The sequence below is a fragment of the Lacerta agilis genome, chromosome 3, assembly GCF_009819535.1.
Source record: "Lacerta agilis isolate rLacAgi1 chromosome 3, rLacAgi1.pri, whole genome shotgun sequence".
Classification (NCBI taxonomy): domain Eukaryota; kingdom Metazoa; phylum Chordata; class Lepidosauria; order Squamata; family Lacertidae; genus Lacerta; species Lacerta agilis.
This window is the reverse complement of record NC_046314.1, coordinates 110,849,488-110,877,205: the sequence shown is the minus strand read 5'-3', so window position 1 is coordinate 110,877,205 and position 27,718 is coordinate 110,849,488. Positions and strand designations below refer to the sequence as shown.

The 27,718-nt window shown below is 45.3% G+C and overlaps 1 long non-coding RNA gene across 1 annotated transcript; it reads left to right on the top strand.

Annotated features, from left to right (window-relative positions):
* The first annotated feature begins 4,351 nt into the window (after nucleotides 1-4,351).
* LOC117044734 lies at nucleotides 4,352-7,418 on the top strand. Its single transcript, XR_004426325.1, has 3 exons — nucleotides 4,352-4,465; nucleotides 6,193-6,319; nucleotides 7,214-7,418. It is a non-coding gene; the product is annotated as an uncharacterized LOC117044734 (long non-coding RNA).
* The last annotated feature ends 20,300 nt before the right edge of the window (nucleotides 7,419-27,718 follow it).

Genomic DNA, 27,718 nt, shown 5'->3' with positions numbered 1-27,718 from the left:
TGCTAGACAGCACCAGGAAACACAGCCTTGCCAAACTATGCTTCCTCCGACTCACACCTGTTTCATCCAAACCTTCTATCCCTATACCAGCAAAAGCAAACCTGGCTTAGCACAATCTTTACAAAGGAAGTTAGGAAGATTCCTTATAACAAGTCAAGCCACTGACCCATTAGCTCAATATTGTCTGCAGTGGTTGGCAGCAGCTTCCCACCGTTTCAGAAAACATAGCCTTGCCAAACTATATTTCCTGCCTATCTCATCTGTTCTCTCCCATAAGTCAAAGGTGGGTCACTTGCAGGAGTTGCTGAGCGGAACAAGCTGTTTCTTCCAAACCTCAACCCCTGAACTAGAGAAAGCAAACCCTGCTTAGCACATTCCTCACATAGGGACACTGGAAGGTGTGTTATACAGCAAGTCGGACCATTTCCCATCAGACCATTGGTCCATCTAGTTCAGTATTGCCTGCACTGACTGGCAGCAGCTCTCCAGGGTTTCAAACAGGGTACTCTCCCAGCCCTCACTGGAGATGCTGGGGATTGAACCTGGGATCTTCTGCCTATAATGCAGGTGCTCCACCACTAAACTACAGTCTTTATCTCACAGCCCTTATTGTCTGGATTTCCATCTATTTTGAGCTTGCCCCCTCTGCCATGTCCTTTGAGCAGGATACCATTACCCAAGGAGGGGCAGGCAGAGGCTACAAACTCCCCTCCAACCAAGATCACCAAAATAGACGAACAGACTTGTGAAATTGGTATAAGCCTAACCCCAACACCCTTGGGCAGGTGTGAATATATACACCCATACACCCATTTCCAGAACTCTTTCCCTCTGTTTTCCAATGGCCAAACCATGAGGTAATGCAGAGCCATTATGTTCAGAATGAAACCAGTTTATCAAGAAGTGCTTTCCAGGAACAGAAAAATAAATCTGCAACAGATCTAAGACTCCATGTGGGCTACGTAGATGCTGCTAGCACTCAGTCTCCATTGATTCAGGATGCTTTCCAGCTTGTCTGTTCAGATATCCCCCACTGTGAAGACTTAAAGCAAATGTTTTCCCTCCCCTATTCAAATTCCCTTCATTCTGGAAGGAGATGAGTATTTTACAAGGAAAGGGGGGCACCTAGTGGAGTGAGTTTAAGTTGCAATGCTTAAATGCTGAAGCAAAGGCAAAGCACAATTATCATGATGGCTATTTTTTATAATGCAGATGTCATGGCATGGTGGGAGGAACTAACTGGGGGACCCCCAAGGGAAGAAGGCTCAGAGCCCAGGGACAACGATGAGTGGTCAGAGGGAGAAGAGGGAGCAGAGTGGGAAGAGGAGGTGACAGAAGCTGAAAGGTCTGTGTGAGAGAATCAGAGGCAGAAGCTGAAGTAGGAGAGGAGGGAGACCAAGAGGCTGGTGAAGAGCCATGGGTATCTGTCTCTCCAGCTTTGACAAGTTCCCCTCCCCACTTGTCTCCCAGAACCAGAAGAGGCATGGAAACAGCAGAGGAGAGGTTGGCGATGCACAGGCACAGTCTCTGATTGCTTGGGGGGAAACCCTGGAGAGCAAAGGACTTAGGCAGCTGTGGGGAGTTGGGGACCTTCAGTCTCAGCAACTGCTTCATTGGGGCATGACCTACTGGAGATGAGTTGCTATGCTCATTAGGCCTGACACCCTTATGCAGAATGTGTTTTTGCTAACAAAGAGTTAACTCCAACTAGCAACTTACTGCTGGCTTACTCCTGACACAAACTGGTGAAGACATTACAGAATCATAGAATCCTAGAGTTGGAAGAGACCACAAGGGCCATTCAGTCCAACCCCCTGTCAAGCAGGAAACACCATCAAAGCATTCCTGACAGATGGCTGTCAAGCCTCTGCTTAAAGACCTCCAAAGAAGGAGAGGGGGTCCCAACTAAAGAAAAATGGCAACTTAAACTCATGGAATATGTGCAGCTTGCAGACCTTACATATACAATAAGACAGGCATGTCCTACAGGTAGATCTTGATCTACCGGTAGATCACTGGACATGTGCAGTAGATCACTGGCAGATCATTGGCTCCCCCCAAAGAAGCTGAAAAACTGTGGTTCCCCTAATAAAAGCTCGACATTTTACCTCCTCCCTGAAAAAACTCAACTGCTAGTAGATCACTGCCAGTTTTTAACTATGTGAGTAGATCACAGTCTCTTGGGAGTTGGCCACCCCTGCAATAAGAGAACAAGAATTTTAGGGTCTGGTGACTTCCGTTTCAGTGTATCTGAAGAAGTGTGCATGCACACGAAAGCTCATACCAAGAACTAACTTAGTTGGTCTCTAAGGTGCTACTGGAAGGAATTTTTTATTTTATTAAGAAGAACATACGTTTAAAGAAGATTGGAAAATGTTTATTGAATATATGGGGGAATTGTGTATACTTGAAAATCTTGGCAGCATTAAGATAAATTCAACAGCGTAAATAATTTTTGATTGATGTAATAATGGAATACTGAATGGTTTAGTTTATGCAAAATATGCAGGGATTTGTGATATGCAAAATGAACCATGGAAAGAGCACATGGGAAGTCATTGGTATTCTAAAGTTGTTTAAATTAATATGCTAAAATGTAAAACAGAAAATTTAATAAATTTAATAAAAATTATAGGGGAAAAACATTAACTTAAGAGTGGGAAAATAAGAAACAAAGAGAAACTGAAACTGGCAAATTTCACCCATCACTGAAATGGCGGCAGCATGTTGTGCAAATGAAATGCCATCTCTGTGAAATGGAGCTGTATCTGTGGAAGCCTCAGGGTCTTTCCCCATCACAGCCACTTGATCTTGGAAACAGGTGCTCCTCGCTGATACAATTTAAATTGCAGTGAGAACATCCATTAAGTGAGAATAAATTGTGTCGGTCGAGCCAGCTTCTTGCAACCCCAACAAGTTGACCCGTGTGAAGTGGGGAAGAGGGAGGGCAAAAAACAGAAGGAAACTCATCTAATTTGTATAGGTGAGAAAGGAGTTTCCCCAACAGGGCTGGCCCTATGATGAGCCAAAGTAAGACAGCTGCCTCAGGCAGCAGTTGCTGAGAGAGAGGAGCTGGCCAGAGCTGCGAGTGCCACATGCCATGCCCTGTACCCGCTACGCTAGCCAGCTGCCCTCAAGTGCAGTGCAAGTCCCTTTCCTTTCTCCAGTACTGGAGTAAGATTCAACAACCAGTCCACTTGGCTTCTGCATTTGCCTTGGAAGAGGCCGCCATTTTGTACTTTGGTCCACCACTTATTATGTATTATGTTCTTTGTCTTGTATTTTTGCTGTGAACTACCCACTATGGTTGAAGGTTGGCATATCAATGTAATAAATAAACCAATTAAGTAATTTGTGTCAGGCTGCATCAACAGAAGGGTCTTGTCTAAGGTTGCCTTATTTCAAAAAGTAAAAACCAGGATACCCCAAGCCCTTTTTTTTTAGCAAGACCTTGAAATTGTTGAGCTTCTTTTTTATTGATGAAATTTTTAAAGGAAACCCATCCAATCCAAATGTCTTTATTGTACTAGCCATTGGCCATGGCAAATCTGAATAAAAAATGAAGACAAACAAGAGTGTGTCGTGCCACAAACAATTGTCTGTATTAAGATCTCTGAATCTCTGTTACAGTTCACAACCATATTGCCCAGGGTCTTCTTTCTGGTGTTCTTGACGGTCAAAGCAAAAGGGGTGATTTTAAGAGTCACTGAAGCATTTGCATCGCTAAGAAACCATAGGACCTTCTCTGCTGGGGAAAGACATCTTTCCTGCATGGATGGTAAGGTGAGAAATCACCTCCCGGGTCGTGTACAGTGGGCAATAGTAAATAGTGCAAGATGTCTCCCACTCAAAAGTTGTTGAGCCCTTTCTTTTACAAAAATGCCAAAAAAAGTGATTATTTTTTTTATTCACTTGCCTAAGATCCAGGAAAAAACGCCACCTTTCGGAAATCCCCCCAGAAATCAATTCCACCTTTGAAATCCCGGTAATGTCTGGGAGAATCTGGACATGCGGCAGCCCTAATAGTGTTGAGATCAAAAGAAGTAATAGTACCTCTTTATTCTGCCTTGGTCAGACCACACCTGGAATAGTGTGTCGAATTCTGGGCAGCTGGGTTTGAATGCACCCTGCAAAAATACTGACAGCCTTGAGGTGCCTCTGGTTTCCTTGCCTGGTAAATTTGGCAACACCTCTTCCTTTGAGTCTCCAAGATCGTTCAAGGTTTCCTGCAACCCCCTTCTAACCTTCCTGCAATCTTTTGTTAACTGATTGCCCAAGCTTTCACAATTTCCCCCAGAGGCTTATAAATATAGAGAATGTCCACCTTTGGAAGGACTCTGAATTTCCCCACCACTGTTGTCACTTTCCTCCACTGCAGCCGTGCTGGTTTCGCGCACAGAGGGAGTCATGAAGCTCCTCCATCTTATCTTCTCTGCCCTCTTGACCATAGCTCTGGCTTCTCCAGGTAAGGAATAAGTGGACCTGTGCAACAGCTAGAAAACTTAAAAATGCAAGCTCTAAAGCAGAATCATGGGGAACACGTGGACATCCAAGTCCTGCTAGACTCCAATGCTCATCCTCCCTGACCATTAGGGATGGACAAATTGGTCAATTTCAGTTTCTCCCCCCACCAATCTTAAGTTCAATTTTCCATATCAGCTTGCAAATTGATTTTTTTTTAATGTCCTCATGAAAATTCCACAGCACTTTAATGCCAATTTCTCCTAATGCACATATTTTTGATTAAGCTAGTAGAAGGAAGAAGAAGAATTTATTATTTATACCGTGCCCATCTGGCTGGGTTTCCCCAGCCACCCTGGGCGGCTTCCAACAAAGATTAAAAATACATTAAAACATCAGTCATTAAAAACTTCCCTAAACAGGGCTGCCTTCAAATGTCTTCTAAAATAGTTCCAGTTACAGGTGGGTAGCCGTGCTGGTCTGCCATAGTCCAAACAAAATAGAAAATTCTTTCCAGTAGCACCTTAGAGACCAACTGAGTTTGTTCTTGGTATCTGAAGAAGTGTGCATGCACACGAAAGCTCATACCAAGAACAAACTCAGTTGGTCTCTAAGGTGCTACTGGAAAGAATTTTCTATTTTGTTTCTAAAATAGTTGTTCATTTCCTTGACATCTGATGGGAGGGTGTACCACAGGGCGGGCACCACTATCGAGAAGGTCCTCTGCCTGGTTACCTGTAATCTCACTTCCTGCAGGGAGGGAACCGCCAGAAGGCCCTCAGAGCTGGACCTCAGTGTCCGGGCTGAATGATGGGGGTGGAGACACTCCTTCAGGTATACTGGGCCAAGGCCGTTTAGCCCTGTGACTATACAGCAGGACATTCTAGCCTTCAACATCACTGGAAGACCTAGACAATAATTTCAAAAAGAATGGGGGAAATGCAGAGAATACTTTACCAAACAGTGCCCCAAAATATACACCTGGACTTGTTTCGATTAATTTACAGGTGAAACTCGAAAAATTAGAATATTGTGGAAAGGTTCATTTCCTTCAGTAATTCAACTTAAAAGGTGAAACTAATATATGAGACAGACTCATGACATGCAAAGCGAGATATGTCAAGCCTTTATTATAATTGTGATGATTATGGCATACAGCTGGGTGAGAACCCCAACTTAACAATTTCAACTTTGGCGTTTTCATCAGCTGTATGCCATAATCATCACAATTATAACAAGCAAAGGCTTGACATATCTCGCTCTGCATGTCATGAGTCTATCTCATATATTAAACTCCAGTAGCTAATGAAAACAATTGCTTACATAAATGGACTTTTCGACAATATTCTAATTTTTCGAGTTTCACCTGTACACAGGAGACTTTGTGGTTTTTTTAAGTCATAATTAGGAAAAATTGTAATAATCACATATAAAAGAAACAGTATACAAGAAGTAAATAAGGAGGCCATTTACAGGATAAAGGAAGTCTTCTATTTTTATCTTATGTTTTCTTTGTGTAAGGTGATAGGAGTTTAATTTTGATAATTAAATTGTCAATGGTGGTGGGTTTGTTTGTTTGTATGTATGTATGTAGGAGTTGTTGTGGACCATGTTGTAAATAAAGAAAGAAAAGAAGAAGAAAAAAGGAAGTCCATGAGTTCTTATGTTATGAGAGATGGAGAAAAACTTTTCTCCCTCTTGGTGAATTTCTACCTCTTTCCATTTCTGTAGGTTTCGCCAATGTGCCTGATGAAAACCTCAGGTGCATACTTAATGGAGGTTACTGCAATTATAGCTATTGCCGCCGTCCAATGAGACAAATTGGAATATGCAAGAATGGCACCAGATGCTGTAAAATGTAAGAAAGAAAATTCTGCCAGGGTGGCATCCTTAGAGCTTGGCATTTCAGCTCAACCAGGACAGATTCCATGCGAGGCTTTTAAAAGAGAGGTTTAGATGCCCACTGCAATTGTCCTGGTTCCATAATAGGAAGAGTTTGAAAGCAAAATGGTGGCATAGTACCACCTCCTCATGCAGGCAAATTATTTTTCTATTATTTTTTTTAGAATATATTTTATTGTATTTTCACACATAATTAACATACTTTAAAGTTATGTCATTTCCTGGGACGAAAGCATAACAGCAGCTTAGCATTAGAGCTATTACTTAGAACAAGTTGATCGTGCATATTAAAGTCTCTATTCCAATGAATCTCTCTAGATGTTTCTGTGGGTCTGAGGAGGTTGTCCCGACTGATCATCTCATCTCAATAGGGTGCCAGAAGGTGGTTGGGGAAAAGATGGAAAAGCTAAGATGACATTTTTGTCCTTCATAGTGTGCATAATAGAAATGCTCTTGCAGACTCTTTGGGACTGTCTGGTAATGCATCGCTGAATGAAGTCTGAGCAATTGGGGATTTTGTGTGAGCCTCCTCCATATTGAACCTGCAAGGGACATTTCTCCCACAATGCCATGGGTGCTGCCTTCTATGTGGTCAAGCATAGTACTGCAGAGTTTGAAGGGACTCATCTAGTCTGACCCTCTGCAATGCAGGAATATACAGCTGTCCCATATGGGGATCGAACCTGTGACCTTGGTCTTATCAGCACCATGCTGTAACCAACTGAGCTCAGCTTTCAGTGATGGAGCGATTCCCCCTTTGGCTTTCTTAATCTGACTTCATTCTTTTTCTGGGAAGATGTTCAAAAGGTCATATTGTTGTTGCTGTTCTTGTTATCCTATCTAAACACAGGTTTTTGGGCTGAATGCCCAGCTGAGGGTTTGGAATCCAAGAAGCTGCATCGCCATAACTCAACCCTTGCCACCAGATGCTCCTTCTTCAACATCAGTCTTCATGGGCCTTCGTCAACCTCTGACTTTCCTCCTCTGCTGCACTTTGCAGATCCAAAGGAGATTGCTTCTCACTTTCAATAAAATAAGGTTGCATAGAAATCACATTTGGATGGTTTTCCTTCTTCTTTCCTTTAAATGGTTTTGCAGCCTGCCTTTCTCCCAACATGGGGTGGTGGATGGAAAACCAAGGTAGGGGGAATTGAATGGAGTTCCTGGAATCCTGAACAGAAGCCTGTTAACAAAGTCATTTAAATAACACAGGTGGAGTCAAGAGCCCTGATAACACTTTACTAAAGAAACTGAACAAAAGCGTCGCTTAATTTGAGGAGAAAGGGGCAGAAAGGTTTCATTTTTATTATTTCAGGCCTTGTACATAGCAGGGAAATATACAGCCAATTATAAAGAGGAAAAACTCCCCCAATCTTCGGTGAAGATCATGCGACTCTGCCTGATTGCTAAGCAACACCTCCTTTCTTCCTTTTGGCTAGTTGACTTTAACACTAGCAGAATTAACCCTTAACTTACAAACTGAATGATCCATGCTGTTGCACTTCCAACACAGCCCTCCACACTGCAACATATTTTTTTGTGATTTATGTTACATTGGTTGGTTGGCTGGTTTATTAAATTTGCTAGTTGCATTATCTTGCCCAGAGCAACCCAAAGCAACTTACAAACAAACAGCCCACATTGAAACCAAGAGGAAAAAGAAATACATTAAAAAAACATCCCACCCACTTCTAAAAGGTCACAGGTAGTTAAAGGCCAAAGGCCTGGTTATATGGGAACATTTCTACCTGTCGCCTAGAGATAGGTCATGATGGTGCCAGGCGAGACTCCTTGGGGAGAGCATTCCACAAACAGGGAGCCACCACAAAAAAGGCCCATTCTTGTGTTGCCACCCTCTGGGCCTCTTGTGGAGGAGGTACACAAAGACGAGGCTCAGATAATGATCTCAGGGCCCAGGTTGGTTCATGTGGAGAGAGGCAGTCCTTGAAGTATTGCAGTGCTGAGCCATTCAAGGCTTTATAAGTCAAAACCATCACTTTGAATTAGGCCCAGAATCTAACTGGCAGTCAGTGCAGTCCGGCCATGATTGGTGTAAGTCTTTTTTCTTCTTTGGAGATCCCTCGTAGCCGAGTAAGATTGTCTTCCATAAACACGGTCTTAACAGTGAATCTGTATGTGACTGTGGAGGCCAGTTCTGGATCCACACATCCTTCCACAGTGGGGACATTGGTTCCCGGGCGGGAGTTGATCACGGTGTGGATTTGCCAAGCGTGCCTTCCTATCAGCACGTTTCTCCCTTTCATCCTCAGTTCAAGCGTCTTCAAAACCCATGACACCTTTGGTAAAGGCTGTTCTCCAACTGGAGCGCTCGCTGGCCAGTGTTTCCCAGTTGTCAGTGTTTATACTACATTTTTTTTAGATTTGCCTTGAGTCAGTCTTTCAACCTCTTTTGTTGACCACCAGCATTAATTTTTAAGTTTGGAATAGAGTAGTTGCTTTGGAAGACGATAACCAGGCATCCGCACAACATGGCCAGTCCAATGAAGCTGATTGGTGTAATATATCCAACCTGTCTAAATTGTACTGCACTTCTGCAATTGAACATTTGATGCAGTAGCACTGAGCTCAGGGAACTGGGAAGCCAGGTTTGTAGGAAGGGAGTTCGGCAGGTGAGAGAGAGCCAAGGATTGTAGGCCAGGGAATGGAACAGATAGAGATGGGGGGGAGGATTCTGAGAAACGGCAAGAAATTCATCTTATAACTTAACTGGCTGCAGCTTTCCTCTAAAATTTCAATCGCCAGAAAACCCCAAGAGAAGAGTGTTGTTAGATCTAAACTAAGACCTTGAAAGGAAGACCCTGCCAGTCGCAACTTCATCTTGCAGTGCAGCATTTCTACATACCAACCCAGATCTAAAAGGCAATGCAAACAGGTTAATTTCACAGGCACGAACCAGCCAGTTCACTGACCAGGTCTCACATGAGGAATGTGTTTCCCTTGAAAAGCAGGACATTGCCATCTGGCGGACATTAGGATAACTGCAAAAAGCACAGCAAGTTCGGGCAGATCTTGGCAGGATTTTATTTAAAGCATTTTATTGCTTTTTCACATGTAATGAACATAATTTAAAATACAATAAACAAGAATAGCAGCCAGGCTGTCCCTTCTTGGAAAGAAGCATAACAGCATTTTAAAGTTAGAAGCGCTACTTAGAACAAGTATATAATGCATAGGCAAACTATGGCCCACGGGCCGGATACGGCCCGAGGGGGGTCGTTAAACTGGCCCCCGGCCCTTGCCGCCCTCTTGGTCAGTCCCCATGTGGTGCTAAATTGGCACAGTGCGCCGGTTTAGCTCCGCGCGGGGACTGACTTCCAGGACACAGCCACAGCTTCCTATTGGCTGCAGGAAGCTACTGCAGCCAATAGGAAGCCACAGACGCCTCCCCCCCCCATGGCTCCGAAAGCCAGTGGGGAAAGAGCGGCAGGTGTGTGCGCACGCACACAGGTGCATGTGCTCCCTCGTGCGGGCGATTCGGCCCGCCAGGGGAAATGTTTGCCAACCCCTGGCATAAGACATGTCCAGCTGTGCGATCGCAATCTACCGGTCGATCATGGGGCGTCCCTGGTCAATCCTGGTCAATCATGTGATCCTGTTGGATCTTCCTCCCCAATTAAAGCTTAACAACTTTGGTCAATCCAATGGGTAGATCACTGCCAGTTTTTGTTTTTGTTTTTTAGTGGGAGTAGATCACAGCCTCTTGGGAGTTGGACATGCCTGATCTAAGCCAATAAGCCTCTCCATATGTTTCCACAGGTCTGGGGAGCTTGTCTGAATTGATCAGCTCATCTTCACAGAATCATACGAGTTGCAAGGGACCACAAGGGTCATTTAGTCCAAACCCCTGTAATGCAGGAATCTTTTGCCCAACATGGGTCTCAAACCCATAACCCTGAGATTAATAATCCCATGCTCCACCAACTGAGCTATCCCGGCCGGTTTTATATGGGAGTTGAATGTATGTCAGGTGTTGTAGAAGGATAAAAGACTCATCTTGTCTCTGGCCGCCCTGACCTGTCAAGTCAATTCCTCAGCCAGAGTAACAGATCACCATGAGCCTATTGACAAGCCTGTTGCAGAACGCCAATATTTAGCAATTTCCAGTGGGGTTTTTTTCTTTAAAAAAAAAATGTTTGCGGGTACTCTCATTCTCCTTCTCATATTGAAATACTGCCCCTCAATGAGGCCAAACTTAGAATCACAAAATGTTTAGGAGTATGCGTACCCCTGCATCCCCCACAGGAAAAAAGAACTGGCAATTTCTAAAGGGGTAACTACCACCAAAAATGACAACATCTCCCTGAATTGTTGTGGAAAGCCAAACTTTTGACTGGAAAAGTGGGGGAGAGATATTGTTTTGTTGTTTTGGTTTAATTATTTACTGTGTTTTATCTTGTATTGTAGTCTGTGAACTGCCCTGAGATCTTTTGCTGGGCGGTATATATAACAACCACCACCACCACCACCCCAGAATTGACAGATTCACCCATTCCTAGAAGGGAAGGGTTGGTGCCAAGTGACTGGAGCTGGAAGCTTACCAGGGGTCAGCAAACATTTTCAGCAGGGAGCCGGTCCACTGACCCTCAGACCTTGAGGGGGGGCCGGACTATATTTTGAAAAAATAATAATGAACAAATTTTCCTATGCCCCACAAATAACCCAGAGATGCATTTTAAATAAAAGCACACATTCTACTCATGTAAAAACACCAGGCAGGCCCCACAAATAACCCAGAGATGCATTTTAAATAAAAGGACACATTCTACTCATGTAAAAACATGCTGATTCCCAGACCGTCCGTGGGCCAGATTTAGAAGGCGATTGGGCCTGACCCAGCCCATGGGCCTTAGGTTGCCTGCCCATGCTTAAGACCAACAGTCCTTGCAAGAGATGTGCTTCATTTTATTTCATTTTTGTTACTCTCCTGGAGCTTGCCAACTGTTCTCCCTCAAGCATGTGGCCACGGGCCTTTGAGGTTTTCCTCTTGCCTCTTCTGAGCTCAGAGGGGGAACAACCTGCCTTTGAAATCCTCCAGTTCCCTATGTAACAAATGCAATAATACGTTAAGCTGACCGCAGTGCCGTAGTTTCAGTTTGCATCCCACATGCTTTCAACAGACGAGCGTGTCACAATCCCCAAGGACTGGCTATCCCTTGTACCTGTGGAGTACAGAAAAAGTGTCATTTTAGAAAAAAGATTCAGCGAAACACTACCAGCAGGAGTAGCACCGGTGTTGCTGTTGCTGTCTTACTCTGTTTCAACCCTGCTGGGGGAGTTTCCACAACCAACCTTCTTTAAGATCATGAAGCTCCTTCGTTTCCTTCTTTCTGCCCTCTTGATTATGGTGCTGCATTCTCCAGGTAAGGGATAAACTGAGCTGGTCAATAAATCTTAATCCAGGCTGCAGAGGGTTTTTTTTTCGTTAGGAAAATGAAGTCGCCTTTTATCACTGCCACAGCGAGGCTATGAAATATGAAATCATTTCTGCCTTAAGGTAGGGAACCTGTGGCTCTCCAGACATCGTTGGACTCCAACACCCATGGCAACAGTCAGGGATGATGGGACCTGTAATTCAGTAAGATTTGAAGGGCCACTGGTTCCCCACTCTGCCTCAGAGTAGGGCTGCCATACATCTGGTTTTTCCTGAACACATCCAGGAATCAGACTGTCAAAATGGCATCCGGGCAGATTTTCGCGGAATCGGCAGAATGTCCCTACCTTAGGGGGTGCCTTCTTCCAAATTTAACTTCCTGCTCAAGTAAATCACAGACTCTCCAAGTGTCCTTACTCCTTATTTTCCAGGGACACTCCCGGATTTGCAGAAGCCATCCCAGCTTCTCATTTGATCCCGGAACGTCCCGCTTTTCCTTAGGACAGAGGTTTTCAACCTTTTTGAGTCCACAGCTCCCTTGACCAACTACCTTTGTTCTGCAACACCCACGTGGTGCTCAGGAGCCCGGTTATGTCGCCGCTTGCCTGCAGAACTGGCAGCCTCTCACCCTTTTTCGAACACCCTCCCTTGTGGAGGGTTCCCTCAGCCTCCTTTCCTCCCCCCTCTCCTCGGGAGTCCTCCAGGAAGCTGCTGCTGCCATCCTTGGTCTCTGAGCTGCCCCCCTGCCTCCTCACACTGCCCCACAGGGACCTGGGAAGCAGATGCCCCCAATCCCTGCCTCCCACTTGTCTGTCCATTCCCAACAGCAAGGTACTGGTGGATTGGCTGGCTGGGCTCCCTCACCCGCTTGCTTTCTTACTCTGAGGCCACCTCAGCTCCTGGCAACCAGCACCCCCTGGCCAGTCCCACAGGCACCATTTGCCTGGGGAGCTTGTAGCCTGGGCTGCTGCAACAAAGAGCTGTGCAAGCCTTTGAGAGGCAGAGATGCGAGAGGACATCAGAAGAGGGAGGGAAGGAAAGCAGGGCAGAGACCAGTGTTGCCTGTGGCATCCCAGGGTGCCATGGCACAGTGGTTGAAAACACCCCTATTTTCACCAGAGGAATGTTAGATGGTATGGAGTTATGTGACCCCTCGAGCCAAGGAGATATGTGACTAAACAACTTTTAGAAGACATCTGAAGGAAGTCCTGTATAAGGAAGGTTTTTTAATGTTTGATGTTTTATTAAGTTTTTATATATGTTGGAAGCCGCCCCAAGTGGCGGGGCAACCAGTCAGATGGGTGAGGTATAAATATTATTATTATTATTATTATTATTATTATTATTATTATTATTATACCAATTTTCATTGGAGAAATATTGGAGGGTATTAATTCAATGAAAACGGCCTTGTTGTTTGTTCTTTTTACTGTGATTGGAACTGAGATGCTGTGTGGAGCAGACACATAACTGATGTTACACTAACCCGTTGGAATTACTTAGAAGTTCATAGAATTGTAGAATTGGAAGGGACTCCAAGAGTTATCCAGTCCAGTTGGTCTCCTCATTATGCAGATTTTATCAAGAGGTGAAAACAAGTGCCTTTACCAATCGTGTTCTTCCTAGGGCACCTTTGGAAGATCTCTGCTGCACCGATTTTCTTTACCCTTTCTGAAAGGTTTTTTTTCCCCCTTCATCCTCCTCTTCCAATTTATCTCTTCCCATTTGCATAAAAATGGAAGGTATACTTGTGCTCTGCAATTCACTTAGCTGCCAACAGCGGGCAGAGTGAGGGGAAGGGAGGGTGGTTGGTCTGGTATGGGGAAAGGGCAAAGGGGCATGAAGGGTTGGCAAGAGGGGTCAGCAGCTGTGTGTGTGTTTGTGTTGGCCTGGGTTGTTTGGACAAAACTAGAAATGTTACATGGGACGCGGGTAGCGCTGTGGGTTAAACCACAGAGCCTAGGGCTTGCCAATCAGAAGGTCACGGTTCAAATCCCGCGACGGGGTGGGCTCCCGTTGCTTTGTCCCAGCTCATGCCAACCTAGCAGTTCTAAAGCACGTCAAAGTGCAAGTAGATAAATAGGTACCATTCCGGCGGGAAGGTAAATGGCGTTTCAGTGCACTGCTCTGGTTTGCCAGAAGCGGCTTAGTCATGCTGGTCACATGACCCGGAAGCTGTACGCCAGCTCCCTCGGCCAGTAAAGCAAGATGAGCACCACAACCACAGAGTTGTCCATGACTGGACCTAATGGTCAGGGGTCCGTTCTTACTGCAATTTGGGGGGCAAGCTTGCTGTGAATGGAATAACCTGTGACTCTCTTTCCTTTCAAACAGGATCCGCCACCCCTCCAAGCTCTGATCTTGAATGTCAGCAGCAAAAAGGCCTGTGTTTTCCTGGCCGTTGTCGCCGCCCATGGAGATCCATAGGGACGTGCAATGTGGTATGGCACCGTTGTTGCGAGAGGTGAGAGGGAAATTCGGGAGGATGTAAACAGAGAAGCCTACATACGTCTTTCCTTCATACGTTCATTGATGTTTCTAAAACATTCATAGGTTGGAGAGTGTCATCGAGCCCAACCTTCCGCAGGTCTCTCAGTGGTTAATGCCTGAACATATACAACATGTTAATGTGTGTATATGCACAGATAAATAGGGTGTTTTTCTCCTTCCAGGGCAGATTTTATTTATTAAATTTATATACCGCCATTCATCAAAATATCTCAGGGCAGTTCACAGACAAGGTAAAGCACAGTAAATAATTAAACCAAAACTACAAGACAATAACACACATACCCCTTCCCACAGATACAGTACACCCTCGGGTTACGTTACTCTCAAGTAATGTAAACTTGGGGTTGCAAAAGCGGCAAATCCGAAAGAAATGTGTGCGAATTTTAGCATCCATGCTGAATGTTGAAACCAGAGTGCCTTCAGTAACATTGCATCGTTATTCTTTTGTTTACCAGAAAGAGGCATTTGCATTCTCGGGAAAGAACGTAGAAATAAATAATTACCCGGAAGACGTACCATCACATGATCCTCTGGAACCATTGGATTCTGGGACAGCGCCGATATCGAAGTAAGCATCATCCTGTCTCACAAATAGAAGAGATGCCTTGCTTGGAAGATACAAAAAGAGGCAGCTTTTTCACTTCCAGTAAGATCAAGTTTCATAGATACGTTATGGGAATAACTTTGTGTGTCTTTGCATGGAAATATCTGCTGTCTGAATTATTAGAAATCTTATCATGTTAACTCCCAGCCCATTTGATTATCATTTATTCCAACAAAGGTATCTTTTCAATCCGCAACTATTTTTGTCTGCTTTATTTTAATAGGATGAGTTGGGGAGTGGAGTTTCTTCCTATATTTCTAATTAAACACTTACGTAATTCCACTACAGTGGTACCTCGGTTTACGAATTTAATCCGTTCTGGAAGTCCGTTCTTAAACCGAAACCGTTCTTAAACCGAGGCGCACTTTCCCTAATAAGGCCTCCTGCCACTGGTGCCCTTCCACCATTCGGATTCCGTTCTTAGATCAAGGTAAAGTTCTCAAACCGGGACACTATTTCCAGTTTTGCAGAGTTTGTAAACCAAATCGTTCTTAAACAGGACTGTTCTTAAACCGAGGTACCACTTTACAGTGGTACCTATGGTTAGGTACTTAATTCGTTCCGGAGATCCGTTCTTAACCTGAAACCGTTCTCAACCTGAGGTACCACTTTAGCTAATGGGGCCTCCCACTGCCGCCGCGCGATTTCTGTTCCCATCCTGAGGTAAAGTTCTTAACCCGAGGTACTATTTCCGGGTTAGCGGAGTCTGTAACCCAAAGTGTACATTTCATTGTACAGTGGTACCTCGGGTTACGTACTTAATTTGTTCCGGATATCCGTTCTTAACCTGAAACCGTTCTTAACCTGAGGTACCACTTTAGCTAATGGGGCCTCCCGCTGCCGCCGCGCGATTTCTGTTCTCATCCTGAGGTAAAGTTCTTAACCCAAGGTACTACTTCCAGGTTAGCGGAGTCTGTAACCCGAAGTGTACATTTCATTGTACAGTGGTACCTCGGGTTAAGAACTTAATTCGTTCCAGAGATCCGTTCTTAACCTGAAACTGTTCTTAACCTGAGGTACCACTTTAGCTAATGGGGCCTCCCGCGGCTGCCGCACGATTTCTGTTCCCATCCTGAGGTAAAGTTCTTAACCCGAGGTACAGTATTTCCGGGTTAGCAGAGTCTGTAACCCAAGGTGTTTGTAACCCGAGGTACCACTGTATTAGTTTTCCTGGCGGGGGGGGGGGGGACCTGGTCTTTCCCAGCATCTTTGATACAGTCCTGTGGCTATGCTGCCACCTTGAGGACAACATATAGGCCTAAGCTGCCAATCGATCTGGCATCCTTTACAACAGCAGTTTTAAAAATACAATTTCCTTGCACTTTCTTAGTGCATGCTAATCTAACCCGGAGAAAGACGGCAGCTTTTAAGAGAGTTGAAAGTTATCTAAGATATTTTAATATTTGTCGAAAGCTGCCCAGAGTGGCCAGGGAGACCCAGCCAGATGGGCGGGGTACAAATAATAATAATAATAATAATAATAATAATAATAATAATAATAATAATAATATATTATATATTATTATTATTATTATTATTATTATTATTATTATTATTAGAGGGTCTTCAACACCACAGTGTGACCATACACATACAGAGAGAGAAAAAACCTCTTTTTGATCCATATCTGATCAAACAGGCTTGGCAAATTAATTTGATTTCCTCTCCAAGGAGTTCAAAGTAGTATACACAGTTCTCCACCTCTTCATTTAATCTCCACAACAACCCTGTGAGGTAGGCTCGGTTAAGAGGTGGTGACTGTCCCCCAGGGGCACCCAGTGCACTTCATAACCAAGGGGTGATTTGCAAACCTGGTCTCCCAGCTCCTAGTCTGACACTCTTAACTCAGTTGTTTTCAACCTTTTGGAGTCCACGGCTCCCTTGACCAACCACATCCTTTCTGCATCTCCCCTGTGGGAACCACTAATTCTGGGATTCAGAATGTAAGCGTTCCAAAAATGGAGGGCAGGGCAAGGGGGTGAGGCTAGGAATCTGGGACATCACTGGGAGGTAGCAAGGAGGAAGAGGAGGAGGAGGAGGAGAACTCAAGGAAGGAAGATGATGGGTTTGAAGGTGCCAGCTTCCATGAATGTTCCTCGGAAAGATAAAGAGAGAAAGCTAATGCAAGAAGATACGGGTTGCAAGTTAATGGAAGGATGCCTCCACCACTCCATCCAAGGTTCCCCTGACGTTCCTCAAGTTTCCCCAGGGTGCCATGGCACACTGGTCGGCAACCAATGCTCTAACCACTACACCTCACTGGCTCACCACTTCTGTGTTTTTGAAGCAACACAAAAAACTACAAAAGCTGCCTGACTTTTTTGTCTGGGAGTGTCCCCCATCTGAAATACTGGAGAACTGGTGCTAGCCAGAGTAGAAGGCACCTCCCTATGTTTGTAGGTACCCAGATGTTTCTTTAAGAAGCAATCTGGTTGTGGAACTGCTTCCTTGGTTCCACATATCTGGCCCCATTTCCCCCCAGCTGTAGGAGGGCTGCTGAAAACTGCCATGTTTTGTCTGGCTTTACTTATCAGGGAGCAGCAGCGGATCAAACCGATAGGGCACCTGGGGTGGCGCATGTGCCCTGTGCCCAGGGGCGGGGCCAGCCGCCCACGGGGCAGGGCAACCCGGGGTCCGAGAGCCAGTGTGGTATAGTGGTTAAGAGTAGTAGACTACTCGTAATCTGGTGAACCAGGTTCGCTTCCCCGCTCCTCCACATGCAGCTGCTGGGTGACTTTGGGCTAGTCACACTTCTCTGAAGTCTCTCAGCCCCACTCGCCTCACAGTGTGTTTGTTGTGAGGGAGGAAGGGAAAGGAGAATGTTACAGCTGGGTGAGAGGCGGCGGACGGACCATTTGGGGAAGCACAGAGCCTGCGCATGCCCAAGCCACCATGTCACTCCCAGAAGAGACGCGTGGCTTGGGCTCGCTGCAGGCCCTGCAGTGAGTGCCACCCGCCATTTTGTCACCCCCTTCAGTGGTGACACTTGGGGCGACCCAGCCCTACCGCACCCCCCTTCCTCCGCTCCGATAGAGAGGCAGTTATAGGCAAGAGGCGTCGTTTGGTGGATTGCACAGCCTTATGCGTTACAACATTCCTGCACCCACGGTCCTAGGCATGCTCTGATGCAAGGAGACGCAGTGCTTGCAGTTCCACCTGTACAAACCTCAAAGGGATTTCCTCACAGCTCCCAAAACGTTGCACAGTCGAGGTTCTTTCCCTGCTGTGGGAACACTTCATCTGAGTAGTTTTGTGGCAGGCCGGTGCCATCTGCTGGACTGTTACGAGAGTAGCGCAGAAGCATTTAAACCAGGGCATAATCCACTCCCGCACATCTAGATTTAGGAAACAGATCTCCCTGGTCAAAGCCTCGGTGCCTGTCTTTTTAGAAATTAATTGCTGCCTCCCACTCCCATTGCTACAACAAAGGAAAAGCTAGGAAATGCAACACTGCGCACTGGGGCATTGCAAAGCTCCTAAACTGGACCGCAGTCTGCATTTGTGGTACGCAAAACTGAATGCAACGAAATGGCTGCCAACAGTCAGTGAAACCCCATTTTTGCTACCCTCCTAAGCTTAAAGATAGAGGCAGGTTATCAGACACCTGATACTTGGGCGAATGGGGTGTGTTCAGCACTGAATCAGCCACCAGGTATGCAAGCCTGTCTTAAAGGTAGAAAGGACAGGAAGATCTTGTGCCTGAGGCCCATTTTACATGTGCAGTTTTCAACATCTACAAACCGAACAATGCAATGTGTGAATGTAACAGACACGTGTTTGCAAATGCATATCCAAGATTGGCTGATTATACCAGGGAATCACAGGTGAGCAGAGTACTGTTGCACCCATGTCTTGCATACGAGTTTCACACAGGCAGCAGGCTGGGGATTGTGAGAATGGGCTGTTTGGGGCGGGGGTGTCTCTGAGCCTATTATCCCTAAAAGAAAGGCTTCAGCTTGTGGGGGGAATTATCAGTTTAAGCTTTTTTCTTTTTTCATTTCATTGTGTATCATTTCCCCAAAACCTTTGGCTTTTTAACATGTCCACCACATATGAAAAAAAAAAAAACATTTCCTCATTATGTTGACACTTTCCAGCACTTGTTTGATACCGTCTTGTACGTCTTTGCCAATTTGTTTGGTGTTGAGTGCCCCCTATCTATCATTTTCATATAGTTTTTCTTTAAAGCATAACAAGCAATCAATTTCGCATCTACTCTACATATCAATAGTACCGGTATGACCCAAATCTCTGGCCCATTGTATCATGACTTATTTAACCAGTCCATCTTCTGTTTCCCATTCTAATAACAATTTTGAGATCAGTTTTACCTAACAGTTTAATTTCAAAGTCTAACCTTTGTTCCTTAAAACCATTCTGCAGATTTAAAAAAAATTATTTCATTTACTTGACAAACCAATCAGATGGAGACTTTAACCACGATGCTGGATTCAGAATACACACCAAGTCAAACCTTGGCTTCGCTGCCATGCCACACTGAGCTAAGCAGCTGTGATGGTTTTCTTGGGAGCCAGCACATTCATTCAGTCACAGAAAGCCATGCTCTGGCTCACTGCAATGTGCCATTCCAGTGAGTGGAACGGACCACAGAATTGTGGGAAAGTTCAGGGTGGCAGGAGAGGATATATTGTTTATTAAGATCCTTCCTAACTTGCACCACCAAGTTCCTTTATGTAGCTGAGTTACATACCCCTCTTCATGCACAGCAGATAGCTGGTTGCAGGCTCGTGTAAGCCTCTCACTATTATACAATCCAGTCTGTCTCAGATTGAATTGTAAATTTCCTTTAATCCCTCTTAAAAGACACAACAATCTTATTCAAAGTCAATAAAAAGAAGTTTTCAACTGGCTGGACCAAACATTCCCTTGCATGTCTTTTCTAGCATTACAAGGAATTTTGTACTTGACTGCCTCTCATGGATCACATCCCACATGAACCAGAACAAACAGTGCCACAGGGAAAGATAATATGGGCCGAAGTCTCCCATTGGCCTTGTAAGAGCCCATTATGGTCTTACAGCCTGACTCAATAGAAGGCAATGTATTATATCCAGAGTCAAGCCACCTTCTGGCAAAATGTGATCTCATCCTGCATAGAAGCCTAAAAACACCAACCCCCCGTGATCCTCCAGCAAAAGAGTACAGATAGAGTTACAGGGATTCTGTAATTTGTAAGCCAAGGCGATGTGCAAACAGAATCCAAAATGGCAACACTCCCAGGATCCCAGTGGATTCTAATTATATACACGTCTAGCAGTTTGAGGAAGGGTGAAGCAGGCAAGTGGGCAGGGGAATGACAGGGAAAGTGGCAAATGCCGATGAGCATGATTGATACACCATGCCCCAGTTCACATTCATCTGCAGGTCAAGATATTCTGTGCATCGGCTTGCAGGCCACACTGCAGAATGTGTCTGAGAGGGTGCATATGCCCATGTATGTGGCTTCCTGTTCAGGATGATTGCAGGGTGACTCACGTGCTGTGCATGATCTGCAGAGAGACTGTGGCTGCATACACAGAGTACATTTAAAGCACTAACTCCTCACTCCCTCCAGAGAATCCTGAGAACTGTAGCTTGTTAAGGGTGCTGGGAATTGTAGCTAAGGTTCATGTGATTTAAATGTATGGCATGTACACAGCCTGCTGCAGCCATAAGAAAGTTGTTGTTGTTGTTGCTGCTGTTTAGCTCTGGAGGTTTTGCATGGACATAACTTGCCTATTTTCTTTTCGGCTTGGTAAGGAGAAATCGGCACTCTGATTCCCTAAGCTATTGCCCGATAGGATTTTGCACAAGGTGTCCTGGAGCACACTAGAAAACAGCTGGTGCTGCAATATGAACCTCATCCCCTCCTTTTCATACACTTCAGTTTCAGGAGGTATTTTTGGGGGGGGGGGTGAGAGGGGCATCTGGTTGGTATTTCTTTAAAGAAGCAGAGCAGCACATTCCTTGCAAGGTTCCAGGGAGCTCTTGGGCTACATCTAGACACATTAAAAAAAGTGTTTCGGGAAAACACGTTGTAAACCTCGAAGTGGGAAATCACGTTGGTGAAAGACGGAACTCCACAGCACCATCTGGTGTCACAGTGTTGTAACAAATATAAAACTCTTTTTCTTTACTAAAGTAGCTGAGTCCTTGGACTGGTGCAACAAGCAGTCAGGCTCTGGTTCCTTGGAACTTGTGCCTCGTTGACTGTCAAGCATGGCAGATTGAGCCTCTGGGTGTTGAGAGCTCTGGGCAAATCCTCCCAATCCCAGCTCTCCTGAGCAATCAGTCAGCTGACCTCAAGGGCCAATCCAGTGGTGTGGTGTGGGTTGCCAGTGCCCGGGACCACATGGAGGGGTGGGTGGGTAGGAAACGGATCGAGTACACACTTCCTGGTTCTCATGGAGAAGTGGCAGAAGTGCACAGCTATACTGAGGTAGCACTAGGGGTGTTGAAATTTTGCACCCCTAACAATTCCGCACCCGGGGCAACCACCCCTGTGGCCTTCCCCATGCCACGCCACTGGGCCAATCCGAGTGCAGCAAGCGCTATAAGTCTTAGAAGTCTTGGACCTGAACTCAGTATTTGCTCCTCACTCTGAGCACTGTCTCTGGTGCAAGGAGGACATCGACTAAACTCCTGCGACCTTTTCCTGTGTGGTAGCAGGTTTGAGATGCTGATGGAATGCAGGAGAAGGGCAGGGAATAAAGGATCCGTATAAATTTGTGGGTGTCCTGCAGGGCCAGAAGGAAAAGTGGATGGAGTCAAAGGCAAAAGGAAGCCTTTTATCTTATCTTTGCAATGCGGGTTACATTCTAGCAAGACAAAAGCCAGAGGTTTACGTACAGTAACAGACTCCAAACACAGAGAGACAAAGAAATTCCATCATGCTCTATCCAGGAAAGTAAGAGGCATTGTCTCAAGGGCATATTCCAGGCATGCAAAAGCACTGCAGAGAATGCAAAGCAGGGCAAGTGAGGGGTATGGCCTGCAGAGCGTTCTGAGGGCCTGATGAAGATGCCTGGGGAGCCACATTCGACCCTGGGACTCCCCACGCGGAAACCTCAGGATCAGACTGGAGCTCCAGAACAGATCCCGTCTGCAACCGGAGGTACCACTATACAGTCAAACCTTGGTTGTTGAATGTAATCCATTCCGGAAAACCATTTGATTTCCAAAACGTTCAACAACCAAAAGTGGAAGCCTCAACACAATAGGAAACTCAAAACTGAAGCCACGTAGCATGTTCGGCTTCTGAAAATCGTTCCAAAACCGGAACAGTTATTTCTGTATTTTTGGTGTTTGGGAGCCGAAACGTTCCAAAAGGGAGGCGTTCAGGAACCAAGGTTTGATTGTACACTCGAACTTAATGTCGAAGCTGAACATAACGGCATTAGCTCTTCGTGCAGTGACTTGCTTTTCAAGTATTTGCCGAATTCAGTAGGGTGTGTGTGTGTGTGTGTGTATCTAAGTGGCTCCTTTCAAATTACGTGTTATGACAGCTGATATGAAAGTAAGGATCCCGCCCAGGAGCTTCTCCTTGGAGATCTCGAAAGTAAATTTAGTTACAGAGAGTAACAGTTGGTGCTAACAGAAGACCGAGGATGTAAAAGATATCGCCAGTTGGCAGGGGACCTGCAACTACTTCAGCTGGGTGTTCATGACTATGGGAGAAAAAGACCTCGAGAGCAATGCAATTAATGGGGCTTGTTTGGGGGCAACGGATGGCATTTGAAGCTCGCTGGGGTGGGGGGAGAAGGCACACACGGCAATTTGTTTATTTTATTGAACAAATAAAGATTTGTTTGTTTCACATGGAATATTAATCCAAAATTAACAGCTAAAAAGGTTGAAATGCAAGTCCGTGGCTGGATGGCTTGCCTAAAGAAAAATGTTTTAGGCAAGCACCAAGCAGAGTAAAGTTGACGGCACCTTCCTGATGTCAACAGGCAGGGAGTTCCAAAGGGGCTGCGCCACAAAAAACATCAATTTCTTACAAGGGAGGAATGAGTATTATGTGGCACCTACAACATGGCCAGTTCCTCATATCGAAAAGGTTAAGTGGCCATATCCAGGTTAGTTAGCTGTTTATTAATTGAATTTATATCCCGCCCTATACCCGGAGGTCTCAGGGCGGTTCACAAAAAAGATCACAACGTGTAAAATCAAAATAAGAACAATAACCCAGTAACACACACACACACACAGCCCCAAAAGACCCACATTTTAAAAAGGTATAGGATGTCAATCAGGTCAACCAAAGGCCTGGTTAAAAAGGAACGTTTTTACCTGGCGCCTAAAGGTGTATAATGAAGGCACCAGGCAAACCTCCCAGGGGAGAGCATTCCACAGATGGGGAGCCACTGCAGAGAAGGCCCCGTTCTCATGTTGCCACCCTCCAGACCTCTCGAGGAGGAGGCACACGAAGGAGGGCCTCAGAGCATGATCTCAGGGTCCGGGTAAGTTCATATGGAAAGAGGCGGTCCTTGAGGTTAGGTGATCCCTCAAGAAAACTAGTCCCAAGCTGTTAAGGGGTTTAAAAGTGAAAAGTAACACCTTGAACATGATCATCTACAAGATCAACATCAAATGCAAGGGAAAGTGGTATATTATCTCCATCGCCTTTTTATATTTTTTCTGACAAAGTAATAATCATAAATAAGTAAGAATAAAAATGTGCACCCCACCAGAGACCATTCTATTGTAATTATCCAACCTCCTAAAATTTCAACACCTCTTGTGATGGTTTGACCCCTTTCCATTTTAACACTACAAATTCTACAAACACGTTTCATATCTCCTCACGCCTTTGTGTTATTTATAATAATGTTTATAAATCACTGACTCGTTAAAAAAAATCAGCATGGTGCCTCACAATAAAACCATTAAAATATCATAAAATACAGGAGAAACTACCGACAGTGGATCACAGTTGTTCACTAAAATGCTTTTGGGGGGGGGAGGGGGCGACAAAATCCTTTTAAGCAGGTGACAAGATATCAGGATTGTAGGTGCCAGTCTGATTTCAACAGGAACTGTGTCCCTGGAAGATTTCAGACAAATCGAGGACAGGAATTCGTCGCACAGCTCATAAACTACGGAACTCCTTCCTGCAGGAGGTAGTGATATGGCCATCAACCTAGAAGGTTTTAAAAGAGGACAAGGCAAATTCATGGAGGAGAGGACTATCAGTGGCTCCTAGCTGTGATGGCTTTGCTCTGTGTTCACGACTGGAGGCAGCAATGCTTCTGGAAATCAATTGCTGGAAACCGCAGGAGGGGAGAGGGTTGTTGTGCTCCTGTTCTGCTCACTGGTTTCCTCCAGGCGTCTGGTTGGCCGCAGTGAGAACAGGTTAAGCTGGGCTTGATGGGAAATTTGGCCTGATCCAGCAGGTTATTTGTAATAAGAGTTAAAAGGGTTCCTTCTCCGGGAGGGAGCCCGGACCTCCAGCAGAGCACAACTGGAAGCCCTTACCGGCTAATAAAATGACAGAGACCAGACCAGAATTCTAGTGCAAAGCAAGGCGGCTAATTAAGCCTGATCTTTATTAAAAGCTGTTGCAACAGGATGCTCCACACACACACAGGAGGGAGGAGGAGGGACCCAGAGTCATGCGTGCAAGCCCTTATATAGACATTTTAAATTGCCCGCCCTGGAGTCCAAGACCACCCCCAGAAACATAATACCTACATCACAGAAAAGGTGGTCTACAACAGAAATCTGACTGCGTTGCTTATCCCCTGTCCTGCATTATCTGGGTTTTGACTACTCTTTTGTTATTATAACTTCTTAATTCCTGAATCTAGGTCACAGGTCACAGGCTCACACCCTGTTCATATCTTGAATGTGCCCTTAAGACAGGATTTGTGAGGAAAGAGACAATGGGGAGTTTTCCCACTTTGACCTTTCAGAGAAATATTTGAGGTCAATTTGTTCAGGACCTAATCTGTGGGGTTTCTGACATGTGGTTTATATATACAGTTTGTTGTTGTTGTTGTTCAGTCGTTCAGTCGTGTCCGACTCTTCGTGACCCCATGGACCAGAGTACGCCAGGCACGCCTATCCTTCACTGCCTCTCGCAGTTTGGCCAAACTCATGTTAGTAGCTTCGAGAACACTGTCCAACCATCTCATCCTCTGTCGACCCCTTCTCCTTGTGCCCTCCATCTTTCCCAACATCAGGGTCTTTTCTAGGGATTCTTCTCTTCTCATGAGGTGGCCAAAGTACTGGAGCCTCAACTTCAGGATCTGTCCTTCTAGTGAGTACTCAGGGCTGATTTCTTTGAGAATGGATAGGTTTGATCTTCTTGCAGTCCATGGGACTCTCAAGAGTCTCCTCCAGCACCATAATTCAAAAGCATCAATTCTTCGGCGATCAGCCTTCTTGATGGTCCAGCTCTCACTTCCGTACATTACGGAATATACATTACATTACATATACAGTTTGTTGTTCAGTCGTTCAGTCGTGTCCGACTCTTCGTGACCCCATGGACCAGAGTACGCCAGGCACGCCTATCCTTCACTGCCTCTCGCAGTTTGGCCAAACTCATGTTAGTAGCTTCAAGAACACTGTCCAACCATCTCATCCTCTGTCGTCCCCTTCTCCTTGTGCCCTCCATCTTTCCCAACATCAGGGTCTTTTCCAAGGAGTCTTCTCTTCTCATGAGGTGGCCAAAGTACTGGAGCCTCAGCTTCAGGATCTGTCCTTCCAGTGAGCACTCAGGCCTGATTTCCTTCAGAATGGATAGGTTTGATCTTCTTGCAGTCCATGGGACTCTCAAGAGTCTCCTCCAGCACCATAATTCAAAAGCATCAATTCTACAGCAATCAGCCTTCATATACAGTTATGGAGATTTAATTTTTTATATATGACCTTAAAATTCTTATAACATTATTCTTACGTTCTTATGTGAGCCTCCTCAGCCAAGGAAGCCTCCGTGCCCCAGTTGGGGGTCAGTTTTGTTCACAACTGTAATCAGCTAGGAGTCCTGCCCTCCCCGGCCACAGGCTGTCTTAAACAACTGCAGAAAGTCACCTCCGGTTGCTCAAATATCATCTACTAGCTTAAAGTTCAAAAAGCAGCATTCCACTTGCACACCCGTTTTTGGTCTCGGCAATTGAAGGTGTTAATTGCGTTTTAGCAATTGCCCCGAAAGCAAAGCCCAGAGATTGCATCTTAAGCCTTTGCTGAGCAAGGCCAAGGTCATGCCAGAGAGTGGTGAAATCCGATCCGAAGCTTCAATGGGCAAAGGCGTCCAGCTAAGCTGTATAGCCTATGCTTCATAGCAGAGGCTTCGGGTTTCACCATTAAATCTTACAGTGGCACATGGCACAGCTCCAGAACCCCAGCGCAAATGCGTAGGGCATGTGCATTTCCTTAGAAATCGAGGAACAGTTGCACTTGAAATTCTATTTCCTCCAGGCATGCGCTGCGGCATGGGTGGGTGACATTTAATCCGGCCCGCATTGCAAGCTGTTTTCATGGAGTTCAGAAGCTGCTGGATCATCAGGAAGGGTCACTGGCAGGACTTCCGCTTTATATCCAAAAGGGTTCCAGGTTCAATATCCGGCAGCTCCCGCTAGGGCTGGGAGTGTCCCATGCCTGAACACCAAGAGAGCTGCTGCCAGTCAGATTATCAGTAAAATAATCTCAGCAATCATCACTAATCTGCTACTGCGAAATATTGTGGTCCCTTCCAACTCTGTTGTTGTTTAGTCGTTTAGTCGTGTCTGACTCTTCGTGACCCCATGGACCAGAGCACGCCAGGCACTCCTGTCTTCCACTGCCTCCCACAGTTTGGTCAGACTCATGTTAGTGGCTTCGAGAACACTGTCCAACCATCTCGTCCTCTGTCATCCTCTTCTTGTGCCCTCCATCTTTCCCAACATCAGGATCTTTTCCAGGGAGTCTTCTCTTCTCATGAGGTGGCCAAAGTCTACAACTCTACAATTCTATTATTAAAGGTGCCTAACTGTAATCATCACAAACTGTCTTTTTTGCAGCTCATTCAACCCCTACTTTACAATTTTCTCCTTTACATACCTACCGACTAAGGCTGCATACCAACGCGGCACTTTTAAAGCACAATTGTAGCACATTTTCTCCCTCTCATAGAATAAGGGGTGCTATTTTGGATGCAAGCCAAAGGTTTTCCAAATGTACAAACACAAAGAAAAGGGTTCTCCCAAACAGCACAAAAGCCACAAAGTCAAAAGGGACTCCAAAACCATTTAAGAAATAACAGGTGTTATCCTACTTTATACTGTTTCTCACGTGTCACCGTTGATGACTTGTGCAGTAAAATATTCTGCATTCATTGTTACCTGCACCATGGGTATCATGAACTGAAAACGAGAACCAAGGGGAACAGTTAAGGACTTCTTGGTAGTAAGGTTGTCATCTTTCAAAAAGTGAAAGTCCGGACACAAAACTTGTTGACATATATATGGCAACCCGCCCTGTGGAACACGCTCCCAGGAGATGTCAAGGAGATAAGTAAATATACAACCTTTAGAAGACATCTGAAGGCAACCCTGCATTGGGAAGTTTTTAATGTTTGATGTTTTATTACGTTTTTGCATATGCTGGAACCTGCCCAGAGTGCCTGGGGCAACCCAGTCAGATGGGCGAGGTACAAATAATTACATGATGATGATGACGATGATGATTGATGATGATCGGTGAATATGATGATACAATATATTGCAACAATAATGCATCAGAACCCCCTGTGAAATGAATCCATGCACCAATAATACAGAAGAACACATGTGGAATAAACTCATATTGGAGCCTGACCCCACCCCCACCCCCACCCCCACCCCAAAAATGAACATTGCCTCTAA